Source organism: Varanus komodoensis, unplaced genomic scaffold (genome assembly GCF_004798865.1).
Source record: "Varanus komodoensis strain SLA01 unplaced genomic scaffold, ASM479886v1 scaffold2, whole genome shotgun sequence".
In the NCBI taxonomy this organism is placed as follows: Eukaryota; Metazoa; Chordata; class Lepidosauria; order Squamata; family Varanidae; genus Varanus; species Varanus komodoensis.
This window is the reverse complement of record NW_025335568.1, coordinates 42,906,615-42,917,805: the sequence shown is the minus strand read 5'-3', so window position 1 is coordinate 42,917,805 and position 11,191 is coordinate 42,906,615. Positions and strand designations below refer to the sequence as shown.

At 43.2% G+C, this 11,191-nt stretch overlaps 1 long non-coding RNA gene across 1 annotated transcript in view; it reads right to left on the bottom strand.

The window, feature by feature from the left end:
- Positions 1-610: 610 nt before the first annotated feature.
- Positions 611-11,191, bottom strand: part of LOC123022943 — a 24,754-nt gene continuing 14,173 nt past the window's right edge. The window contains exons 2-3 of the long non-coding RNA XR_006414610.1: positions 3,579-3,957; positions 611-2,014 (exon numbers count right to left, since the gene is read on the bottom strand). This is a non-coding gene — a long non-coding RNA (uncharacterized LOC123022943). The remainder of the gene's footprint in view (positions 2,015-3,578; positions 3,958-11,191) is intronic.

Genomic DNA, 11,191 nt, shown 5'->3' with positions numbered 1-11,191 from the left:
GGGGCACAGGAATAGCTCTCATAAGTACAGGTTAGGTGACAAGTGCCTGGAGAGCAGCACTTATGAAAGGGACCTTGGGGTACTGGTTGACTGCAGGCCAAACATGAGTCAGCAGTGTGATGCAGTGGTCAAGAGGGCAAACGCCACCCTTGGTTGCATAGCCAGAAGTGTGGCTTCTAGATCAAGAGAGGTATTACTACCACTCTATATGACTCTGGTGCGCCTGCAACTGGAGTATTATGTTCAGTTTTGGTCCCTCGTTACAGGAATTATATAGCCAGGTTAGAGTCAGTGAAGCACAGGGCCACAAGGTTGGTGGCCAGTTTGCAGGGAAATCTGTATGAGGCGAGACTGGGGGAACTGGGTGTTTTCCCTCTGAAGAAGAGGAGACTCAGGGGGGATCTCTTGTCAACATACAGCTATGTGAGGGGGTGTCACACAGAGGTGGGTAGAGACCTGTTCTCCCCTGCAGAGGAGGACAGGACGCGCTACTCAGGGAACTAAGGTTCAATTTAGATGCCAGGAAGTACTTCCTGACTGGTAGGATACTGAGAGTATGGAATGGGCTTCCATGGGAGGAGGTTGAGGCCGCATTGGTGAGGGCGTTCAAAGATAGGCTAGACATGCACATGGTAGGCATGATGTGAGCAGAGCCAGCTGGAGCCAGGGGTCAGACTAGATGGTTTCTATGACTTCTATGTTTCCATGTTTCTATTCGCTCACTTGGTCATTGCCTGAGAGGACTTGATCCCCAATCCCAGTCCTCTCAGGGGAAACCCAAAAAGGCAGACACCAACAGCTCTTTGGTCCAAGGGATTTTTCTAAAAGCAAGCTGCAGCGTGGGTGGAAGCTCTGGCTTATGCCACAAAGCAGATCCACACCCTCCCTATGCGATCGCAGTTATACTCTCCTGTCCCTTAGGGGTGTACAATCTAAATAGCCAATCAGCAAGTTACACAGTCTACCGCATCCACTTCTTCCACCTAATCCTTTTCTGAAACAGCGCTGCTTTCCTAATATGGCTCTGGTATGCACCTTCTAAGACTTAGTGATAAGAACATTCCGGGGGGTGTGTACATGTCTCAGCTCCTAGAGGCAATGGCTAGCTAGATGTATTTCAAGGCTACATTTTTGGTGCAACACTGCCAAGAGAAGCTGGGTTGGGTCCCTCTTTGCGATCTGTGACAAGCAAAGATGTTTTTGCTCAAGCAGGCCTTTGGCTTGTAAAATAGTCTGTTGGGTTCAGTGCTGATTTTATTTTATATTTTCTCTGTGTGTTTATATGTGCCTTTTATATATTTGTTTTATTATTTTAACTGCTGTTATTATGTGTTATCGGCTCTGACCTTTGGTGATGCTATGAATGAAAGCCCTCCAGAATGAAAGCTCTCCTATGCCAAACCTGTTCAGCTTTTACAAATTCCGGGCTGTGGCTTTCTTTATGCAGGCAATCCACCTCGTATTTCTTCTTCTGCCTGCCTCTAGCGCAACTGTGTTCTCCAAGGAGTTTTGCCTTCTTGTGATGTGGCAAAAGTGTGACAGTCTCAGTTGTTGCTTTCAGACAAAGCTCTGCCATGATTTGATCTAGGTCCCAGTTGGAAACCCAATAATGAAATAATCCAAATTACGCTTCCCCCCAGATGCACACCTTAATTTGGGGTGGGGGTGAGAGTGTCAGAAAAGCCAACACCGGTGCTGCCAGGAGGCCAGATTGTCTCACTAGGCCCAGCAGGGTCACCCCAGACAGCTTGGTCCAAGCGGAAACACCAGACTACGATTAATTCACACTCTGCAGGAGCCATAGGCACATCAGTGGAAGTGAATGGCTACCTCTAATGGTGATGGGGGCAGAGAAACTCCTGATGGACAGTTATGGGCAGCAGCAGGAGCTGAAGCTGACCTGGATGGAGGGCCTTTCACAGACAACGGCAGTGATGTTCGAGCTAACTCTGGTGAGTGCTGTGCAGGAGGCAGGAATGGCAAACCACTCCTGAATCTTCTTTCTTTGAAAACCCTATGATGAATCAATACAAATTATTTTAACTACATTTGAAAAGATAGCATTTTAGCTGCATTGAACAGTATTTTCTTGCTAGAAAGGCATGCCACAAGGTGTGTTGCAGACTGAGGCAAAACAGCACAGCTGCACTCCATCAGAACCCATAGTAGCCACAGCAGAGTGGCCAGGTGTCCTCCTTTAATGGCAATCCCTCATTTTGGAGAGCTCACTGAGGGAAGTCCTCCATTTGAAGAGACATCTAATCCAAATCTGGCCTAAAATGAAGGAATGACAAGGAGGGAGACGAGAGAGGGGCCTTGAAATTGCCCAACAGACACACAAGTCACCTGGTCAGCCTCCTCCACTATGCTGAGATTCTTTTAAATAGTTATTTAAACTATAAATAATATTTCTAAATGGATATAGTGTAGTATAGGCAAATATTATACCAAGTGATAGCTTCTTTTGTCCTATTTATGGTGATACAGCAATTTTCTTTCCCTTTTTTTCTCCTTTTTTTTTTTTTTTTTTGGCAATGTGGAAGACTCACCTTATGTAAAATCCAAATGAATTCAATGGACTTAAACATATCCTTAGTTCTCCTATTTATATAAATGAGTTCTAAAAATGGTTCACTTTGTCTGGATTGTGCCCAAATACTATAATCAAACACTTCCACAAAAACAGCCTAAAGCATTTTGCTCTTTGTCAGAAAGTATTTGCCCTTGAAGTGTCCATTACAGTCACTTATATTCATCAACAAAACAAAATAAAATAAAATATCCAAATGAGCCATGTGCATGTGTGTTTAAAATGGTTCATTTCCTATGAAGTCCTCTCTACCATAATATAACAGCACACATAAACTGAACTAAAAATGCAAAGAAGCAGACATTCCTGTGATGACTGAGAAGATCCATGGCAACATTAGACAGGATCAAAACACTGCAGTAATGAGCTCTCCATACTTGTGATGCTATTCTTTGTCTTTGTGGAGTACCCCCACACACACCATGAAGTGTACTAAAAATGATGCAGAGTGACGACGCATGGGACGAAACTAAATTTATGTTCTACATGGAGTGGATTGGAACAACTGAATCCATAGTCACCGCTCATCTTGTTTCTCCCATTTACCCGGAAAGCACCCCTCTAGCTTTTGTGTGGTGTCTGGGGTTTCTATGGCCACAGAAAGTTCTTTTCCCATCACCAGCAACAACTGCTTTGAAAGACTGAGACCCTTGGATCAGCAGTACTCCCACTCCCGAGCACATTTTTTAATTCTTTGGTTTCCTCCTTCCCTCCAATGAGACCCAACCAGCAGTTGCATGAACAACGCAACTGCTGGTTGGGTGTCAGTTAACCTCAGCAGCATAAAATAACAGAGGCAAGAAACAGGGCCAGTGGCTCACTAATGTTAGACGTGTCAATGGACTTATTCCCAGAATTCACATTATGCAGTGTGAAGGACAACTGCTGGTTCCTCTGCAGCCCACCTCCAAATGAAGGTCAGTTTTTATTTAAACCCTTTGACTCTAGCAGGCTTTGAAGTTAAAAGGAGATCAGAGGAGAGGCTTACCTTGGAAAGCACAGACCAGAGCTTCTACCCAGTTAAATGGCAATGGCAGAAGAAGTAGCCTGCTTCGAGTCCACAGGTGAGGAAGGGAGAGGACAGGACAGGAAGAAAGAGAGGCTAAGGTGGATGTGTGGGATGCTTCCCTGTGAGGTCTCTGTGGTACTCCATTCACTCCACTCCATTTATGGAAGGTCATGGAGGGTGAAGACCATGTCATCTTCTAGCTGTGTTTCTTTATGGTCTATCCATTTTCTTTCCTTCTTTCTTTCTTTCTTTCTTTCTTTCTTTCTTTCTTTCTTTCTTTCTTTCTGTGCAGAATATCCATTAAGGAGCAAGAGAGAGCAGCAGCCCAGTGGCCTCTGATCTTTGCAGCTTGCTGGGCCTGTAGCCAAGAGTGAGATAAGGAAGAGGCTGGCACCTTAATTGTTTTGCTCACTCTAATTTTTAACTAAAATATTTTTAAAAGTATTAAAATTTGTCTTCAAAAGTATCCCCCTAGCTTTCTGGCACCCCACCCCCAGCACATAGAGGGTGAATAAGGGCTCGGGGAACCTTCATCTGAAAGTGTCTGTGGTGTGATTTCCCCAGTCCTTTAATCACCACAAGACTGAGGATGCCGTGCTGACCATGGTGTGTGTGTGTGTGTGTGTGTGTGTGTGTGTGTGTGTGGAGGTGAATCAATCCATTCTGCAGTTCCTTGTTTGTGGGAGTATTTTCCCCAGCCTTCTTCCCTACTATATATTTAAACAAGTTTCCTGCACTGAATTAAATTTGAATTGGTGTTGCATGAAAACCTGCAAACAGCCACATTCTCACAAAGGTGTTATATAAAAGCCCCAAACTCTCCCTTCTTTGAAGGAAAGGAGACTGTGACGTCTTTCCAGGATCTGGAGAGAGGAGCAAACAAACTGTGCAAAGTGCAATGCAGCTAAAGCCACCCCCCCCCCCCCGAGGCTGAAACCATATGTGCATTTTCTTGGGGGAAACTCCATGGAATTCAGTGGGATTTAACTTCTGAGCAAATGTCCATGCAATCAGGCTGCAGGTCTCACTCAATTCAAAGACAGGCAAGATTTTTTTCTACAGAAATCAGCAGAATTCAAAATAGTTCTTAGGACCAGATCAGTTAAAATGAATTGTTTTAAGCAAGGAGTAGGCAACCTACCACCGTCCTCCGGATCCTGGAGGATCCCTATCATCCCCAGCCAATAGGGCTAATGATCAGGGAGATGGCATGCATTGTCCAAATAATCTGAAGGATGATGTGTTCCCCACACCTGTTCTAAGCACTGCAGCAATAATCACCAAGCTGTTCCAATTTGCTGCTTGGAAATGTTTGTTTAGAGCAGAGCTATACAATATGGTGCATGCCAGATGTTTTGGGCCACAACTCCCATAATTGCTGACCACTGTCCATCGTGGTTGAAGCTGATGGAAGTTGTATCCCCAAACATCTAGAGGGTACTAGGTTGCCTCCTAGGGATGTGATTCTTGCTTCAGCTATCAGGAGTCCTGCATTCAGTTCACAAGTAGGCATGTAGAATTGCAGAAGAGAGGATTTTTCTTTTGGAGGAGGACCTTGGTTTCCATGCAGGGGGTCTCATGTTCAGTCCTCATCAGCTCCAAACAGGGAGACTAAGACCACTGCCTGATACAGGCAATACAATAGCCCCCATGCAAGGGTTGAGTTTGAATTAAGTGTGGGTTGTTATTGAAATCTGGGTTACTGTGCTGTATGAGCCCAGTTGGGCCAACAAGCCATGACTTGTTAATTACAGGCAACCCATGAAGTAAGTCCAAGATTTGTTGGTGGGTTATGAGCTGTAGTTTGTTCACCATACATTATTATCAGTTGGGTTCAGTCTACATGATAACTCCTGTTTCAACAACTTGCAGTTCCATGACAACCCATACTTAACCCCTAAGCATAGGTTATCATGCTGTCTGAACCTAGTCTCTGTGTGCTCATGAAGTCTTGTGTGTATTGTTTTTGGAATGTTACTGTAATACATTGTACGTACATTACAAAAACTAAGCAAAGCCAAAAACCAATTGTTTGGCACATAGGCATTCTATTCATTTCTTTACATGTTTGATTTACATCAGTCACCAGGTATACTTAGGTACATGGCATACTTAAAGTCAGAATGAAAGTGACATGAATGAATGAATGAATGAATGAATGAATACAGTAACTGAGACCGAGCTACCATTTAAAAATATAAGTAGAGGGAGGATCAAATATTACCTTTCCTTGTAGTCATTCAGAAACAGTCAGGTTCATCTACTTATATTGTAAATTTCTCTCTAAATATATAGCAAATTTGGCAAAGTTAAAAGTGGGATCTGTTTCAGCAATGGTAAGGAAAATAAAGCCCAAGCAGCTTTTATTTATTTATTGAAAAGGGGGGAGGGGGGACATGAGCAGACTTTTGTGGGGGAGCAGCTACTGGGTAAAATACCTGAGTATGTTTGGCACCCACATGCCCTCTGTGTTGGCACATTCACTCCAAGATTGCTCCCGACTGTCTTGTCACCTTCCTCTTTCTCACATTCCCTTTATAGCCAAATGCCACCCTACATTACAAACAGCGGACTGTAAATTTGTTTATAGCCTCTGTTTTATCATTAGTAGCAATCAGGGAAGCTATTCTGGATACGCCTATCTCTCTCACCAAAGTTTTGCATGCTGACTTGGTGGGAGCTCCATAGGTTGCTCATAAATGGATGAGTTTACACTCTGCCCTACGTGAAGCACCCCAAGCAGCATCTGCAGCCAAGTCCCCTTTGTCCTGGTTCACCACTGGTGATGCCAGAGGTCAGGAGGCCAAAGCAGGGCGCTTCCTCTTCCTCCCTACAAATTGGGATCAGCCAACCTCCATTTATTCACAGCTGAGGACTTGTTTTGGTTTGGCCCCTCATGACTCTGTGAGGTTGTTTGGATATTTTTAATTGAAAGACAAAGCACTTCCTTCGCAAAACTTGGCATCCATAAGGAACACAAGGCAGTGGGGGGGAGGGAATACTCATAGTCATTGACAATAATTAAGGATGTCAGGAAAATCCTTTTCTAACTACCAAAGGACTGGAGCAAACCCCTTACAAGGAAAGGTAAAAACAGCTGAGACTGTTTAATTTGGGAGAACACTGGTGAGTAAAGGAAGACATGGTAGGATAGGACAGAACCATGCCTGTTGTGGAAAAAGAGAAGATTTAGATATTAGACTCTGGGGTCATCCATGAGGCTGAGAGGTGGGAGATCCAGGCAGATAAGCTTCATACTTAAGCACTTGATGTACCAATGGCCACCAGTCTGGACATATTTAAAAGGGAATTGAACAAATTCCTGAAGTAGAAAGCTATCAATGGCTACTAGTCCTAATGGCAACAAGCTATTTCTGGTATCAGAGGCAGTGTGAATGTGTGCACTAAATACTGGGTAACATGAGCAGAAGTGTTCTGTTGCAGGTTTCCAGTAGATAGCTGGTTGGCCAAAGCATGAACATGGTTTAATTAATCATAGAATAGTAGAGTTGGAAGGGGCCAGGAAGGCCATCAGGTCCAACCCCCTGCTGTCGCAGGACACCAAGTTACACCATACCATTCAGATGGCTGTCCAGTTTCTTTCTGAATGTTTCTAGTGTGAGAGAGCCTACAACTTTCTAGGTTACTCAGTCAGTCCTCTACACCATGGGAAGATATATTTCTACAATTACTCTATATAGTCAAATGTTATGCATTTATATATTTATTTTGGTAGTGCATTCTCTCTTTTTTGCATTGCATAGGAGGCCACTCTACAGATCCAGCAGAACATGGTGCTCAGATCCAGAATTGGCTGTAGGCAAGGAATAGCATTTTTGAGTTTCCCATTTCCTGCAAGTAGAAAAATGGCCAGTGGTCAGAAGGCAGGCTGGCTGAAGAAGAGGGTGAGGTGGCCAGACAAGAATTTCAGGCTGCTCTGTGTAAGTGCACTTCTGATTACATAGCAAGGGAGGTGGAAAGGGGCAGCACAAAATGGAAGCAATAAGAGAACAGTTGTGGTCTCCAACTTTTAGAAATAAAAGCCTTGGGCGAGCTAGAGGAACAGCTTTTAGCATCTCAACCAGAGATTCTCCCAGGACATCTCCTAGCAGGTCTCAAGGGCCAGCCCCCACAGAGGAGTGCACAAACCTCTCCAGTGGAAAGCACTGAGATCAAACACACCTCTCATCTCCAGAGGATCAAAATATTTCTCCTAGCACAGTTATCCCATTCTACTTCTGGTGAGTGAAGAAACTATGCTCAATGTGTATCTGTTCAGGCACTTTCTCTTTGAATTTTTCCTATACAGAAAGAAAATAATCTTCTCCTCAGTCCTACCAGTACATGAAGAGGAACTTTTAGGGAAAGAAAAATCCTTCAAGTGTATGACGGGCTACGATGGTGGTGCTGTAAAAGGAGATTTGGACTCTGAGACCACAAGCTAAAGTTTCTGGAAGAGGGACTGTTGGCTAATGATGGGCTGCACCTCACAAAGAACAGGAAGCAGGTGTTTGGCCACTACATGAAAAACTTCATCAGGAGGGCTTTAAACTAAAATATACAGGGGAGGGAGATGTGCAGCATGGCATACCATCCCCTGGCAAAGACTTATATATTTCATCAGGGAAAAAACCTCAAGCAGGGCCCAGCACCAGTCCCCCAAAACACAGAGGAAGAAAACTAAGGCAAAGCTAGAATGATGTCTCTGCACCAATGTCTAGAATATGGGGAAAAAACAGCACAAACTTGAGCTCAAAGTACATGAGGGCAATTACGATCTTATAGGAATAACTGAAACATGGTGGGGTGACTCACATGACTATTGATGGATACAACCTGTTCAAGAAAAATAGAAAGGACAAAAAGGGAATTGCCCAATATGGAAATATTTGCACTGAAATACAAGGGGAATTTAGTAGCCAGATTAAAGGTACCTGGCTTAATTTAAAGGGAGAAAAAAATAAGAAAAACGTAGTTATTGCCATCTATTACAAACCACCCAGTAAAAAAGAGGACAAGGGTGCAACCTTTGAAAAACAACTTGCCAGCATTTCCTAGGCCAGTGATGGTGAACCTTTCAGACACAGTGCCCAACCTGCAACCCAAAACCCAATTATTTATCACAAAGAATCAACACTACAATAAAAGCTAAATAGTAAGGTTTTACTTTAGAAAAGAACACTCACAGCCAATCCAAGCAAATATATATTTATCCTTGACAGCGCACTGACTGCCCATGTGAAAGCTCAGACAAGTAGCAGCTAATAAGTAACAACTTATGATGGTATCGCCTGGTGCTGCGACTCCATTCTGAGCATGTGCGTGGCCCTCCTGTGCGCTATTTTCTGATGCTCAGCCGCTGGGGTGAACTGCCTTGCATGGTGATACAGAGGGCTCTGCATGCCCGCTGTGGAACGCACGCCATAGGTTCAACAACACTGCCCTGACCCAAGCCAGGTGCACTCCCCTAACCCCAACAAAGGGGTAAAACATCATTGAATATAAAGCAAAATTGGAAAGGTTTTCATTCAGTACGTTTTCCTGAAATGCACATCTTTTGTTCCCAATCTAAACACATTCCAAACATCAAGCTCATGCCAGACCACCTCATTTTTCTGAACCTAACCCTACCCTGGTGCACACACTTAACCCTAATATAAGGGTAAAGTTCCATTCAAAAGAGGGTGATTTTGAAAAATCCTTCCTTGAGTACCTTTTTCTGCACAGCTCATCTTTTCTGCCCATTCAAAAAGAATTCCAACCATCAAAACCATGCCAGGAAACATCATTTCTCTAACCCCAGCCCTACCCTGGGGCACATCCCTAATCATAATGTAGGGGTAAAGTTCCATTGAAAAAAGGACTTTTTGAAAAATCCTTACTTGAGTAGCTTTTTCTGCACAGCTCACCATTTCAACCCATTATAAAAACATTCCAACCATCAAAATCATGCCAGGACACCTCGTACTATTAACCATAGCCCAACCCTGGTGCACACGCCTAACACTAATATAGGGTGAAAGTTCCATTGAAAACAGGGCGATTTTGGAAAGGACTTCCTTGAGTAGCTTTCTATGCCCAGCTCAACAGTTCTGCCCATTCTAAACAAATACCAACCATCAAAATCATACTAGTAAACCAGGTTGTCTGAACACTAACCCTACCCTGGTGCACACCCCTAGCTCTGCTATAGAGGTACAGTTCCTTTGAAAATAATCCGATTTTGAAAAATCCATACTTGAGTAAATTTTTCTTGACAGCTCATGATTTATGCCCATTCTCACAACATTTCAAACATAAAAACCATGCCAGAAAACCTCATTTTTCTAACCCTAACCCCATCCTGGTGCACACCCCTAACCATTATATAGGGGTACAGTTCCATTGAATATAATGCAATTTTGAAAAAGCCTTCCATGCGTAGACATTTCTTCACAGCACAACATTGCTGTCCATTCTAAACACATGCCAAATATCAAAACAATGCCAGGACACCTCATTTTTCTAACCCTAACCCAACCCTGGTACACACCCCTAAGCCTAATATAGGGGTAAATTTTGATTGAAAAGAGGGCGATTTCAAAAAATCTTCCTCGAGTAGCATTTTCTGCACAGCTCCTGATTTCTGCCAATTCTAAACATATTCCAACCATAAAAACCATGCCAGTAACTTCTATCAAACTTGGAACTCTTTTTATTATTGGCTAGAGAAACGAGACTTAGCATAGATTTAAATATGTTTTTAAGTTATCATAAATGGAAAAAGAAGGGTGTGGGGGCTGACCCAGCGGGCTCGATGTTTTTGATGATGGATGTTGTTTGTAGTTTTCTTTTTGTTTTTTAGGATTATAATTTCAAATAAAACTTATTTAAAAAAGAAAACCATGCCAGTAAACATAGGTTTTCTAACCCTAACCATGCCATAGTTCACAACCCTAGCCCTAATATAGGGATAAAGTTCCACTGAAAACAGGGCGATTTTGAAAAAGACTTCCTTGAGTAGCTTATTCTGCAAAGTTCAACATTTCTCCCCATTCTAAATACATTCCAACCAGCAAATCATGCCAGGACACATTGTTTCTGAACCCTAACCCTACCCTGGTGCACACCCCTGACCCTAATATAGGGGTAAATTTCCATGGAAGATGATGCGCTTTTGAAAAAGTATTCTTGAGTAGCTTTTTCTGCACAGCTGATCATTTTGGTCCATTCTAAACACATTCCAACCATCAAAATGGTACCAGGGCAGCTCGTTTACTGAACCCTAACCCTACTCTGGTGCACAGGCCTAACTTGAATAAAGGGGTAAAGTTCCATTGAATAGAGGGTGATTTTTAAAAAGCCTTCTTGAGTAGCTTTTTCTGCACAGATCATCATTTCTGCACATTCCGAGCACATTCCAACCAACCAAACCATGACAGGAGATCTCGTTTTTCTAATGCTAACCCTCCCTTGGTGCACACCAATAACCCTAAAATGGGGTAAATTTCCATGGAAAGCGATGCGATTTTGAAATAGCCTTCTTGAGTAACTTTTTCTGCACAGCTCATCATTTCTGCACATCCTGACCACGTTCCAACCATCAAAATCAT